General features: G+C 37.9%; 1 protein-coding gene across 3 annotated transcripts in view; it reads right to left on the bottom strand.

Annotated features, from left to right (window-relative positions):
* The window catches only part of LOC117342513 (fibronectin type-III domain-containing protein 3a-like), a 148,969-nt gene that overhangs the window by 64,401 nt on the left and 69,692 nt on the right, over positions 1 to 14,876 (bottom strand). The window lies entirely within an intron of this gene.

Below are 14,876 nucleotides of genomic sequence, written 5' to 3'. Positions count from 1 at the left end.
GCATGGCTAATAATTTTGATTGGCCAATGGGCTCATTGAGGTTTCTGTATGTTTGAGATGAAATGAGTCAAACTGCTTGGTTGGTAATGGCCAGCCTATGAAAGGACCCTGTATGTTTGAGTTTAAATGAGTCGGAATGTTTGGCTGGTAATGGTCAATGGTCCAATGCTCCTGTATGTTGGGAGTTGTAATGAGTCAGAATGTTTGGCTGGTAATGGTCATTGGTCCAAGGCTCCTGTATGTTGGAGTTGTAATGAGTCAGAATGTTTGGCTGGTAATGGTCAATGGTCCAATGCTCCTGTATGTTGGAGTTGTAATGAGTCGGAATGTTTGGCTGGTAATGGCCATTGGTCCAATGCTCCTGTATGTTGGAGTTGTAATGAGTCAGAATGTTTGGCTGGTAATGGCCATTGGTCCAATGCTCCTGTATGTTGGAGTTGTAATGAGTCAGAATGTTTGGCTGGTAATGGCCATTGGTCCAATGCTCCTGTATGTTGGAGTTGTAATGAGTCAGAATGTTTGGCTGGTAATGGCCATTGGTCCAATGCTCCTGTATGTTGGAGTTGTAATGAGTCAGAATGTTTGGCTGGTAATGGTCAATGGTCCAAGGCTCCTGTATGTTGGAGTTGTAATGAGTCAGAATGTTTGGCTGGTAATGGCCATTGGTCCAATGCTCCTGTATGTTGGAGTTGTAATGAGTCAGAATGTTTGGCTGGTAATGGCCATTGGTCCAATGCTCCTGTATGTTGGAGTTTAAATGAGTCAGAATGTTTGGCTGGTAATGGCCAATGGTCCAAGGCTCCTGTATGTTGGAGTTGTAATGAGTCAGAATGTTTGGCTGGTAATGGCCATTGGTCCAAACTTCCTGTATGTTGGAGTTGTAATGAGTCAGAATGTTTGGCTGGTAATGGCCATTGGTCCAAACTTCCTGTATGTTGGAGTTGTAATGAGTCAGAATGTTTGGCTGGTAATGGCCATTGGTCCAATGCTCCTGTATGTTGGAGTTTAAATGAGTCAGAATGTTTGGCTGGCAATGGTCTACGATTCCAGTGGGGAGAGATAGTAATGCCTTATACTTGATAGGCCTATAGGGACTATTTCTGGAGTGATTCCTGCCACAAGGCCAGAACCGTAAACCACCATATACTGATCATCACAATAAAGGATTTATTATCATCTAGCTATTGTCTACTGCTTCAGTAAATTCTCTACACATCCTAGAATCCATATTCACATAATCCACACTCCGATACGTATTTCCCACTGAATCAGTTAAAGTATGTGCATGAATGTTATAGACAATGGATTGAAGAATTAATCAAAATTATAAATGGAAAAACAAATGCATGGCTGTGTACTGGTGTGATGAACACAATTCCAACATTCAATCATATCTATAAGGTTCCTCTTCTGTTTTATACAGTAGGTTTAAGCACCTGACTCTTCTGTCTCTTTGAGTCAGTCCAAAAGCTTGAGACAATAAAACTCCTGCCTGAAAAAATCAACTTCTACAGTGTGGTAGAAAAGAAGACTGCGAAGATTTGTATTAAAATATACAATTATATGTATGCCTTCAGGTGAGTTTTTTTTATGTTTTAAATTTCATTTCCTATTCTGACATGTTAATTAAAATTTGATTTGAAAACTGTCCTAAAAATAACCCAAGTTGTCTTTTAATTAACTTATTTAAGGAGAGTAAACTCTATTAACAGTAAAATATTATGCAATTTTCTTGAAAAAGCCATTTATCTATCATAATGAAGGCACTCAATGATAGAATTCTGGTTTATTGCAGAATCTAAGCCACTATAAGTTACAAAATGTGTAATAGTGTCTGTGCTATGACAGGGCCGGGACCTAATTTTTTGTCAGTTAAGTGAAGCATGAGAGAGACATACCATCCCTAGAACTAACAACATGTTACCACAACAATACAGCATGTATTAATCCTATATGTGGACACACACTGCAGGACTGGTTCCGTGAGGATAGCCACGCTGTCGAGCCACAACTGAACAGTTTATGACACTCTGACAGTCACGATGCTTATTATGCAACCACGACAAATAAATATGGTCAGGTACAACCGGAAATGTCAAAAACGGTGCCTCGTCAGCAACGTTGGGGTTTGGCCTGTAACATCCTCCCACTATAAAACAATACTAGTAGTCGTGTTTGTCTGTCAGGTGCAGTTTCTACTAATCTATTCATAAACTGGTTTCATACCGGTTGTGTTAGCAAATATCCAGGGACATTAAGTACGGATGCACATGTGTTTACCACCAACAAACATTGTTCCACTCGTAAAAGATTATTATCTTTGCTCCTAATTCTCAATGTACTACTTATTCAATGTAACACCATGGGACGGGAACAGTCCCTTAACAACGCATACAATATTAGGATTTTACTGAATCCCACGGCCACTATAATCCATTCATAAAATTATCATCACTGCATTTTACACATATGCATACATATGCAGGGTTGATTCCCTAAAGTTACCACAACAAAGATGGACTGGTGAGTGTTATTGCACAGTCATGAGAAATAACCTCTTTACACTGGACGAAGACTTTGAGCCTGTCAGCAGTATGTTAATGTAACCAGACACAAAAAATCAACACATTTACATATATGCAAAGTACACAATGAACAAAAATATCTTTTCTTTCAGCATTTAATTCATCACTTTTATTTAATTTTTCTTTTCAGCATTTAATTCATCACTTTTATTTAATTTTTCTTTTCAGCATTTAATTCGTCACTTTTATTTAATTAAGACCAGACCTGACCAAATTCTATACTATGAAAGCTACATTAATTATTACAAGGAAATTCTTTTTTGTCTCTGGTTTTTCATGTTCCTTTGGAAGTGTCACTAAGACACCACTGGTTACGTAGCTGGTTGCCATAGTAATACTACAGAGTGAGGTGTCATTCTCTTCTGTCCAAGTTGTGATAATTTGGTTTGATTGGACTTCCAAGAGGCCCAATTATCATTGGACACCATTGTCATTTGACCTTTCATAGATCAAACAGCCAATCTTCACACCAACAGTGAACATTGACTTCACACCTTATTCCCATCAATCAATCATTTTTTTCCTTTTACAAGTACTTTACTTCTGGTAGACATGTTTTTAAGGATTGTGTGTGAAGGGTTTGAATCTGGGACAACCTGATCAGGAGCAACACAACAAGGATGTGATGTTTAGGTGTGAAGCTGCTGTCCCACCAGAGGGAGGTGACGATGTCCATGTGAAACTATCAGTAGTTACTATCAGTGCTGTCCCACCAGAGGGAGGTGACGATGTCCATGTGAAACTATCAGTAGTTACTATCAGTGCTGTCCCACCACAGGGAGGTGCTGATGTGAAACCTCCAGTAGTTACTATCAGTCAACCCATCAAAAATCTAGTCCACTTAAAAAGGGTGTACTCTGTCCTTCCTCCCACATAAGATGATGCCAGGTCCAAAGTACATCACAATAACATCACTGTACATAGACAGTATTAGAATATTTGCCTGTACCAATCACTGATGCCTGATTGGCCACATCCTGGAGAAATGAACTTGAAGAGTTTCCACACATTATAGTAGGGAGGTAAACTAAAATGATTTGCCATACCAATGGCATTGTAGTCAGATAAAATTCTGAGTAGCCATGCTATGGATATTAAAGTATCCACCCTATAATGAGATCAAACAACATAAAAAAACATCAAAATTAGCTTAGTGGCCACCTCATATAGAGATGAAACTTAAGTGAGTAGCCACCTTATATAGAGATCAATGTTAACTCACCTGCCACCCTTTATTGTGATCAAACGTAATTGAGTGGCTCTCCTATATTGAGATCAAATGAGTGGCTACACTACATCGAGATCAAACAACTGGATGGCCACCCTATACAGAGATCAAACAACAGAATGGCCACCCTATATAGAGATCAAACTGAATGGCCACCCAAATAGAGATCAAACAAATGAATGGCCACCTTACATCAAGATCAAACAACTGAATGGCCACCCTATATAGAGATCAAACTTAACTGAGTTGCCACCCTACATTGAGATCAAACAACTGAGTGGCCACCCTTTGGAGAACCATAGGTTCACCTTAAGGAGGTTATAAACTTGAGCAGCTATCCTCCAGTACAGAAAGGTGCATATTACTGTTCTGGAGACCAATATAGAATTTCAGATCAATAGTTACTATTTAAAGATTAATGTAACCTTCCATTAACTCTGTATCTTTTGATACATAAATGTTTAGTCTGTCTGGATAAAAGCACATGTATCTCCTTCGCACCGGGATTTAGTGATGAACATTAGATTTTTTTATGGGACAGAATCCAAACTTTCAATGAAAATGCACCAAACTTTGCAGATTTGATTAAAGTGGACATGTTCCAACAGTTCCCTATAAAAATTAAGTCTCTTAAGCTGAGTCTGGGCATCTACAAACCTTTACCAAAACATAGCTGTCCAACCTAATCATGGACTAGGGTGGTTAGGGTAAAAACAGCCATTGAAAGTCTTGTTTTGAAGTAATATGGTAGGTAACAGTGAAAAAACGAAGCCATCAATGTGAACAAATGGTGTACTTCCTTATATAGAGGATGAGATTCCTTTTTTCCCCTATATTCATGTTTCATCTTAAACACCCATATTTACAATAAGTATGTCATTTTTGATTAGATATCAGAGTATTATCATTTGCATGTGTTTTCAAATTGGAAATTTTCAGTGTAGTATTTAGGTAAATATATATCAATATGACACAAACCTCAAGTATAACAACTCTTATATACCTAAAGGTCAAAGGTCAAATGTCAGCACCGCCTACCTCAGTGAGCCAGGAGGTAAACCTACATCAAACAACTCAATGCAAGAAACCTGAACATTTTCAGTGTTCAGTGAAACCTTTCCAAACCATTTATTGCTGTGAGAAGAAGTGAAGTGTGCCCTAGGTTCTCATACCAGGCCTTCATCTCACCATTACATTGCCATATCAAGACCTCTTGTCAATTAAAGCCTTGGCAATTTATCATCTTGTTTTGCTTTTTTATCAACAACTTTCTGCTGAGCTTTCAAAACATATGTGATTACAGTAACTGTTTAATTGTGCAACTATGCAGTCCTGGAGGGATCCTGTGGCCTCTACATCTGTAGTAGTCCAAGCTATCAATATACACAGGTTGTTTGATAACTAAGGTGACCAGTATACAAAAGTTGTTTGATAACTAAAGTGGCCATTATACACAGATTGTTTGATTACTTAGGTGACCATTATACACAGGTTGTTTTATTATTAAGGTGACCATTATACACAGGTTGTTTTATTATTAAGGTGACCATTATACACAGGTTGTTTGATTACTAAGGTGACCATTATACACAGATTGTTTGATAACTAAGGTGACCATTATACACAGGTTGTTTGATTACTAAGGTGACCATTTTACACAGGTTGTTTTATTATTAAGGTGACCATTATACACAGGTTGTTTGATTACTAAGGTGACCATTATACACAGATTGTTTGATAACTAAGGTGACCATTATACACAGGTTGTTTGATTACTAAGGTGACCATTATACTCAGATTGTTTAATAACTAAGGTGACCATTATACACAGGTTGTTTGATAACTAAGGTGACCATTATACACAGATTGTTTGATTACTAAGGTGACCATTATACACAGATTGTTTGATTACTTAGGTGACCATTATACACAGGTTGTTTTATTATTAAGGTGACCATTATACACAGGTTGTTTTATTATTAAGGTGACCATTATACACAGGTTGTTTGATTACTAAGGTGACCATTATACACAGATTGTTTGATTACTTAGGTGACCATTATACACAGGTTGTTTTATTATTAAGGTGACCATTATACACAGGTTGTTTTATTATTAAGGTGACCATTATACACAGATTGTTTAATAACTAAGGTGACCATTATACACAGGTTGTTTGATTACTAAGGTGACCATTATACACAGATTGTTTGATTACTTAGGTGACCATTATACACAGGTTGTTTTATTATTAAGGTGACCATTATACACAGGTTGTTTTATTATTAAGGTGACCATTATACACAGGTTGTTTGATTACAAAGGTGACCATTATACACAGATTGTTTGATAACTAAGGTGACCATTATACACAGGTTGTTTGATTACTAAGGTGACCATTATACACAGATTGTTTGATTACTAAGGTGACCATTATACACAGATTGTTTAATAACTAAGGTGACCATTATACACAGGTTGTTTGATTGCTAAGGTGACCATTATACACAGATTGTTTGATTACTAAGGTGACCATTATACACAGATTGTTTGATTACTTAGGTGACCATTATACACAGGTTGTTTGATTACTAAGGTGACCATTATATACAGATTGTTTAATAACTAAGGTGACCATTATACACAGATTGTTTTATTACTAAGGTGACCATTATACACAGGTTGTTTGATCATTAAGGTGACCATTATACACAGATTGTTTGATTAATAAGGTGACCATTATACACAGATTGTTTGATTACTAAGGTGACCAGTATACACAGGTTGTTTGATCATTAAGGTGACCATTATACACAGGTTTGTTTGATTACTAAGGTGACCAGTATACACAGGTTGTTTTATCATTAAGGTGACCATTATACACATGTTGTTTTATCATTAAGGTGACCATTATACACATGTTGTTTTATTACTAAGGTGACCATTATACACAGGTTGTTTGATTACTAAGGTGGACTCTATGGACAGATTGTTTAATCATTCAGACGACCATTATACACAAGTTGTTTAATTACTAAGGTGACCACTATTGAAGGTTACATTCACCACCCAAATTTCCATAAGTAATCTATTTTGTAGAAAGCAATAATATGCAATTTCGAAATACATTTGGGAATAAAATCTCTAAGTCAACACAGTTGATATTCCATACTCTGTCAGCAGTAGAATGTGAACACTTGGATCTCCACAATAATGGACATTGTATAACACTACAGTGTCAACATGACCCTGTCCTCTCAGACACATTCAAAATCTCACCACCAGCATACCTGATGGCTTCTGTTGACTGGATGGTGGGAAAATCTTGGACTTCATTCAGAAAAGATGGGTCAACAGAGACCAATGTATCCCTTTTCTAACTTATGTGTTAAGGCAATCCCATGTTGATACATAACATCTAGTCATCCGAACACATATCTAAGCATTTACATCCAATTGGATCAAAGAACTTTTTTTTTCACAGGGAAACATGAACTCGGACCAAATATAGTAATAGGGTTGTTGGCCTTACCAAATCTAGATATTAAACATACAGATACAATATGGTCTTTACTTTGATGAAATGAACCTGTGTACTTTGTAGCTTCTAGACTCCCGGAGTACATAAAAACGTCACCAACTGTCTATCCCAGTCTGATCACACAATGTCACACTCCCTGTGTAATCTCAAAGAGGCATCGGCCTTTAAATAGGAGGTAGATTGATAAACGTAGTCCCCCAGACGAGGTCTCCGTGTTGCACAACAGGTCTTTGCTTTTCTCAAGGATTATAACCTCGATTTTTCGGTTGGCTGGCCATAATGCTATCTGATTTCTCGCCCAGGAAATTGAGGTATTAGCACATTATTACCTACAGTTTAATAATACAATGAAAAACAGCTACACTACAGACATAAATCAAAATGTTTCCTTGATCAGATCTGCCCAGGAGATGATCAGTGTTTCATCCCTGTCTTTTTATATACACACAGACACACATGGGCTTTTCCGGATTTACCAGCTCTGGAAGTCATCAAACTGAAGCAGCCAATCTGAAGCACTGGGTGCATCACCTCCAGCTTAAACCACTACAAAGGAGGATTTCTTTCATTTTTTCTACAATTTGACCTTTGCGGTTTACCAGATCTATACATCCTGCATGGCCACGATCAACAGGTACCGTCCCAGTGTACTTTAGCCAGCCTCACGAGCTTTAATTATACATATCCTTAGGAATGCTGGTTTCCTGGAGATATTCTCCTGTGAAAACTTTAATGGTTTTGATTGAGCCCCAAGTGTGAATAAACATAACTGTTGCTGTCTTTCAACACTGGGAACAAACAGAAGCATCTTTAACATTTTGGATAAAACTTCCATCAAATATTTTTGGCTCAGTCTCTTATGTTTAAGGTTTCAAAAAATATCAAGATAAATTTCTTAGATTGCCACTTTAAATATTACATGTTTCCATCCAACAAAACCTTATTCAACAGCCAGAACACAAATACTAAAAGTAATAATAAACCAGTTGGAGACCTGATTCTAATCGTGATATCATTCAAACAGCTCCCTTGGCCAGCAATAATATGGTGCAATTCAAGTTTGTGTAGCACCGAGACATGAGCTTTACTTTGTCTGGAAACGCAAAATTCTGATTTCCTAATCCCTTGACAAAAAGCAGTTAAGTGAAATAATGGTCTCCGCAGTCCTTGTAAAGATCCTTGCCGTAGCTCCAGAGCATACAAATTACAAGTTTAGAACTTAACTCCAATCAGCGTGCATACTTGTAACTCCATGACAATCATTCTCCATCTCCTTTAATTTGACATTTCGTATGTACATGTATTTCTACAGGCAATCAGAAATTGGACCTTCCCTTTCAAAATAATAACATATAGTTAAAACTATATGAAATGACTTATCTTCATTAAGTCTTTAGCTTAATTTAAAATTTGTATTTCCATTAAAATATAAATAAAAATGTTCATCAAATAAAATTTCTATGATATGGAATTTATTTTTATTAATTTCTAGAATAAGTTATTTTCCCCAAATAACCCTATGTTCTTGTTTTTATCTTATTGTAGTAATAATTAATTTTCATTGATGACCGTTTCATTAACATAACTGATGTTACAAATTTATTGAAAATTAGGCTCCTATTAAAATGTCCTAAAGTGTTAGTTCACAGGTTCAAAAATGACAAACTGAAAATTATCATTTGTTTTTTCACCTACATAACTATAATAAGCTGCATGCTGACAGACTGGTATGAGGATGGTACATGTCTCCGCTGACAGACTGGTATGAGGATGGTACATGTCTCCGCTGACAGACTGGTATGAGGATGGTACATGTCTCCGCTGACAGACTGGTATGAGGATGGTACATGTCTCCCCAAAATGAAGGAGGCAAACTTAGATAGAGATGAATGGTGGTGCACTAATGCCAGGTTAGGAATGTGAAACTAAAAATCCCATGTTTTTGCATGTACTCAGGGAGTTGGGTGCACTCCAAAATGCATTTCAAAGTTCATCTACTCGTCAACAAAACATGTCCAGTAATGAGTCCAGGAAAGTATATATCTTCATAACCATGGCAATGAGGCTCTAAAAGTCCTCATTGAAGTGTTACAGGGTCTTAAGTTAATATCAATACAATTAGACCTTACACTTCTCCTTCACAATTTCTTAAAATAGTGATTTTTCTGAATTATTCACTGTTTGGAAGCTCGCCTGATTCTGTAATGAACAAACCTTGGTTGCCGAGGTAACTATGAGGGGAGCTGGGCTAGATCTGTTCACCAGTGCATTCTCTACTGTATCTGAATATTATCATAGATTTTGAACTTTAGGAATAATTCCTCAAAGGTTTAAACGAGACTTGCAATGCCAAACAGAGCCTGATGCTCAAGGCATGATAGTGTCCCTATGTTTTCCTAGCATGCCCACCAAGTTTCCTTATCTTCAAATTTCAAACAACATGGCTTCGCTAACCAGGTTGTCATTTTTTAGCAATTTCTGTTCTGTTCTTTTTGAGAATGAAGAGCGCTTCCATCTCCGATGACCTTTACATAACAACCTAATTACAGAACAGATTGGATTCTGACAATGTAGTTGCTATTCTGTCTTAGCTGGAAAACCTTATCTCTGACAAATGCTTATTCATTAAACAGCCAGTCTCCGTCTAGAAAGTGGTGGGTTAGGTACATTAACAAAAATGTCACACTAATTTTGTACTCGTTATATTACATTTTGTTATTGTAGCTGAACAATAATGATATGCCACTTATTGCATCACACTGATTCTGTAATGCTGCTTTGACCTGGTAACTCTGTACATTTCTTTATATCATTTATTAGATAAGCACCTCTTCTAATTCCAAGTCTACTTAAGAAATAATTAACGATGATTCGTGTATTATTGCAGGATATACAACGAGGACGAGGATATTTTGCAATTAAATTAGTAACGAAGGCCGCAGGCCTGAGTTATTAATTAAAATTGCAAAATATCCGAGTCCGAGTTGTATATCCTGCAAACAATACACGAGTCAAAGTTGATTATTTCTATTCTACCATGTACTGTTTAGTTCTGAGATCGACCTCTTTCTAATAGAAAAACATCAAAGAAACCCCGGGAAAACCTTGTAATTTATTTCCTGAGTATTGCATTATTTGTTGATGAAATATACAGGCAATACAGTACTACGATCAAGAGCATCTATCATATGGCATTGCTTTTGAAAATTTAAAAAAAAGGATAAAAAAAAGAAGAAAAAAAAGAGAAAAAACGGGAGGCCTCCGTAGGATTCGAACTCGCGTCGTGATAAAAATATATTGAAAGACTAACCCATTAGCCCACTCGGCTATAGTAACCTTTTATGAAATGGGTGAATATTAGATATTTAAAATTGTAACAGCCGTGACTCACGACCGTGTATTATTGGCACGAGCGTGGGTTATTGGAAAATAATACATGGTTTTAAACCAATCAAAATTGGCGTTACATAGCAAACATGGTAGAATAAACTAGAATGCCTATCTATTTTTAGTTCTGTTATTGATAGCTCAAATTTTCATATATGTACTTTAGGCAATCACATCCTTTTCTGTTTTTCTCTAAGCCTGATATCTACATTTTCAAGAAGTCTATCCTTGAAAACTACGACAAACTGCACAGCCCTTTGAAAAGAACAACCAATGCTCTCTCTTTCCTAATTCCTTAAAACATCAAAAAACATAATTAGAATGGGCTGCTTGGTCTCAGAAGAAATCTTGACAGTCCTTTTCTCTCATTTTTTTTAGAAGCATGTAATTACAGCAGCTGGAGGATAATTAGGGTACATGGACCGAAATATCTTTGCCTCTGACATTTTGGTAGAAAAAACACTTGTTACAAGCTATTTTAAACTACAGCGATTTGATGGATGGCCCAGAAAATGCCTACGATGATTACGAAATTTCCAAAAGTGGCCAAATCATAAGTATATACACAGACATGAATATATATACAGTATATATAATATCATTTCTAAACATTAGGCAGATATTCTAAAAAATACGGGACCTGCAACATAAACTGTGAGTGAGTCACTGCCTGCTTCTATTACCTCTAGTTTAAGAAGCACCTGCTGGGATATCAGTAGAATTATCCACTATCAAACTTTCACAAACATACCTATCATTGACATCCTGTACCTATGTCTACCAACAACACTTCCCGACACGCCAATCCACACTTCACTTGGTTCAATGAAAGACCACCAGGCAAGCAAATTTATCAATTAGATCGCAACAGATTTTTTTGTAAAGACACTGCATGTGTTATTTAACATGTTTGTATTTGTAAATCTTGTCATGATATTTATGAATGAATGTGGTGATGCAGACTTAACCCGTGTAGATGATAATAATTACACCTTCATGCTCAGATGATCCCGAGTTATTTATTGCAAATATTTCAAGGCAATCCTTAGAAAGTTGGAAATAAAAACAGATTTCCTCCTTTAATCAAAGAGAGTTGCACCGAGAGTGGCACAGCAAGAGTTTAATCTTCCTTGCTTACCGCCTGTGCCAGAAAAATAAATGTTAACTTGATCACTGTATTAAATATTGAGATATTTATAACTGGTGATAACATAGCTAGTCACAGGGTGGTCCTCAGAATAAGTTACCAGATCTGGCTGAAAAGGAAATTATCTGATGGTTTATAATTCCTAAACAATCCAACAGGTCCTCCAAGGTCCTCCCTAGGTCCTCCCCCGGCCCACACCAGGTCTTAGTCTACTGTGACCTAGGTCCACACCCGGCCCACACCAGGTCTTAGTCTACTGTGACCTAGGTCCACACCCGGCCCACACCAGGTCTTAGTCTACTGTGACCTAGGTCCTCCCCCGGCCCACACCAGGTCTTAGTCTACTGTGACCTAGGTCCACACCCGGCCCACACCAGGTCTTAGTCTACTGTGACCTAGGTCCACACCCGGCCCACACCAGGTCTTAGTCTACTGTGACCTAGGTCCTCCCCCGGCCCACACCAGGTCTTAGTCTACTGTGACCTAGGTCCTCCCCCCGGCCCACACCAGGTCTTATAGTCTACTGTGACCTAGGTCCCCCCCCCGGCCCACACCAGGTCTTAGTCTACTGTGACCTAGGTCCTCCCCCGGCCCACACCAGGTCTTAGTCTACTGTGACCTAGGTCCTCCCCCGGCCCACACCAGGTCTTAGTCTACTGTGACCTAGGTCCTCCCCCGGCCCACACCAGGTCTTAGTCTACTGTGACCTAGGTCCTCCCCCGGCCCATACCAGGTCTTAGTCTACTGTGACCTAAGTCCACACCCGGCCCACACCAGGTCTTAGTCTACTTTGACCTAGGTCCTCCCCCGGCCCATACCATGTCTTAGTCTACTGTGACCTAGGTCCATCACCCGGCCCACAACCAGGTTTAGTACTGTGACCTAGGTCCTCCCCGGCCCACACCAGGTCTTAGTCTACTGTGAACCTAGGTCCTTCCCCCGGCCCACACCAGGTCTTAGTCTACTGTGACCTAGGTCCACACCCGGCCCACACCAGGTCTTAGTCTACTGTGACCTAGGTCCACACCCGGCCCACACCAGGTCTTAGTCTACTGTGACCTAGGTCCTCCCCCGGCCCACACCAGGTCTTAGTCTACTGTGACCTAGGTCCACACCCGGCCCATACCAGGTCTTAGTCTACTGTGACCTAGGTCCACACCCGGCCCATACCAGGTCTTAGTCTACTGTGACCTAGGTCCACACCCGGCCCATACCAGGTCTTAGTCTAATGTATCTCTCAATTTGTTTTAAAAGGTGTGCGCTACATAATATCTTAATACTGTCTTTTATACAATCCTGAAGGGCTTCCCCCTCCCCCCATACTTAATATATCTGAATATCCTACCTTGCTTTGCTGTAGTTAAAACATTTAGCATCTCTGTAATAAAAAGCCTCTTCTGTCCTTCAGCTTGGTATAAAACAGGATACAGTAAAAATTGGGTGTATCTAAACAGAATTTTGATTTGCAATCCTTGGCAATTGGTGGTTTAAAACAGGATATTACTCAGCAACAGAAATGTCATAACATTAGTATTTACTGTGAGACTATAACTCAATAGCTCTGACCTTCACCTTGACATACCTAGTAATACTTTGGGACAGCTAATTATATTCTAGCAGTCAACTTCTAGCTGCCTTCCCCTATAAATGTACTGATAATCAACGGTTACACAGATTTAACCGCTTTAACCAATTATACTGAGATTTTTTCAATTACCAAAAAATCAAACCTTAATTTTACACTTAGACATGGTTATGAAATAATACAAATTCTTTTTTGAATGAACTTAACATCAAGTACAAGATTTTCAATGCTTAAATATCAAACAACATTCATGTCAAGAAAAAGAAAAATAATCAGAAAATAAATGCAAGACCCTAAAATATTCAGTTCTGATTCAAGTCTTTTAACTTGTATACGAAACAGCAAATCAAGACACATTCACTGACACAAACCTTTAATTGTGTTTTATAAGTCTGATTAAATCATGTACGCCCACGAAAACCAACAGGAATTTTAAGCATCTCCTATATGATTACCAAAATTGAAACTTGAAAAATGTTCAGATGTTTGAAAAGACATATGTATGATATTGCAGCTAATTCATTACCACATTCTCCTCCACGACAAAACGCGGTCAGTGTATAGTTGTTGACATGAGAAGTGGTGGTACTTAGCCCTTACGGATAGGCTATATATCTGTGGCTGCCTGTGACTGACACCAGAACACAGTTATAACTACTGTTTCACTAGTGCCATTCATAACCCAGACACTAACACAAAATTCATTCAGATTTCTACTTGGGAATTAGGAAATAATGTCCAAATATTAGCAATACTTCACATGTACATATAAGTATTAATAATTCTTGTTGTCAGGACATCAGGCCATAAGGTCAAAAATTTAAATTGCGTTTTAAAATGATGATTTAAATAAAACATTAAGCATGTCTCGTATAACACATTATAACATAAATCTCTCAAATGTTCATGACAACTTTATGCAAAACTGTTAAAGTTCAGGGAATGTTTATAAAGCATGTATACACCCCATTCCTACAACGGTGGTATATGAGGTAATTAAGCACAAACTCTAACCAAAATTGGAGCCTATACTTTTCATTCACAGGAAAGTTCAATGTCACAAATTTGAAATAAGGTGGGATTCAACTCCATATTAACATCAATTTCAATTAAATACCTGTCTCCAATAAACAGGACTGATAACGAAACAAGACCATTAACAATGTGTACCGTTTGTCAATGGACAGGATACTACTTGTTGTATATGTCGTGGTGAATTCAGGAACACAGTTTCATAGGTACAAGTTTTCAATCAAACCCACCAGTTCCCTGAACATCTTCCTCCGGTTTGTTTAATTTGCACCCAGTGAAAACTAGGGACATTTTTAACCAATTTGTTTGCATCCAAGAAAAACAAGAATATATATTTTGCTTTTTTTTGCATCTCATGAGAAAGCCACAGA

Source organism: Pecten maximus, chromosome 14 (assembly GCF_902652985.1).
Source record: "Pecten maximus chromosome 14, xPecMax1.1, whole genome shotgun sequence".
In the NCBI taxonomy this organism is placed as follows: Eukaryota; Metazoa; Mollusca; class Bivalvia; order Pectinida; family Pectinidae; genus Pecten; species Pecten maximus.
The sequence above is the reverse complement of the archived record's forward strand: the minus strand, read 5'-3'. Positions and strand labels throughout refer to the sequence as shown.